The 817-nt window shown below is 32.4% G+C and overlaps 1 non-coding gene across 1 annotated transcript; it reads left to right on the top strand.

The window, feature by feature from the left end:
• Window positions 1-298: 298 nt before the first annotated feature.
• LOC125137070 (U6 spliceosomal RNA) lies at window positions 299-405 on the top strand. The gene has a single exon (XR_007137375.1). It is a non-coding gene; the product is annotated as a U6 spliceosomal RNA (small nuclear RNA).
• Window positions 406-817: the final 412 nt, after the last annotated feature.

Genomic DNA, 817 nt, shown 5'->3' with positions numbered 1-817 from the left:
ATGTGTAGCCGTAATTCATACTTTACGTTATGTCAATGTCTCAACCATATAAAAAAATGTCCTTCACTTGTAATGGTACAAATAAAAGTATCAAAAATACTTTTTTATAATATTAGCTTCAGGATTTATGTATGTATGTATATAGGTGTCCTTTGTAAGATTAAGGAGGCTCTCTTTGATATCTTGGTTTCTGTGAGTTTTTATCATAAATAGAGATGGACTGCTATTTATTTATTTATTTTTTATTGACATGTAGTTGACATACAATATTATGTTAGCTTTAAGTTTATTACAATGAGTGCTTGCTTCGGCAGCACATATACTAAAATTGGAACGATACCGAGAAGATTAGCATGGCCCCTGCGCAAGGATGACACGCAAATTCGTGAAGCGTTCCATATTTTTTTATCAGACACAACTTAGAATAGATTTACAAGGAGATCCCGCTGAATAGCATTGAGAACTATGTCTAGATACTCATGTTGCAACAGAAGAAAGGCTGGGGGTAAAATGTAATTGTAATGTATCCTTGTAAGAATAACCTGACCCCCTTGCTGTACAGTGGGAAAATAAAAAAAAAAAAAAAGAAAAAGAAAAAAGAAATCCTTCACAGCAAAAAAAAAAAAAAAGTTTATTACAATGATATGACATTGACCTACATTACAAAATTATCACCATGATAAGTCTCCTAGCTATTTGTCCCCACATAAAATTATTACAATACCATAGACCGTATTCCTCATGCTCTCCATTGCGTACCTGTGGCTTATCTGTCTTACAACTGGAAGTTGAAATGAATTTAATTTAACGTCTATTT

Source organism: Phacochoerus africanus, chromosome 9, assembly GCF_016906955.1.
Source record: "Phacochoerus africanus isolate WHEZ1 chromosome 9, ROS_Pafr_v1, whole genome shotgun sequence".
Classification (NCBI taxonomy): Eukaryota; Metazoa; Chordata; class Mammalia; order Artiodactyla; family Suidae; genus Phacochoerus; species Phacochoerus africanus.
Note: the sequence above shows the minus strand (reverse complement) of the source record. Positions and strands in the feature narration are given on the sequence as shown.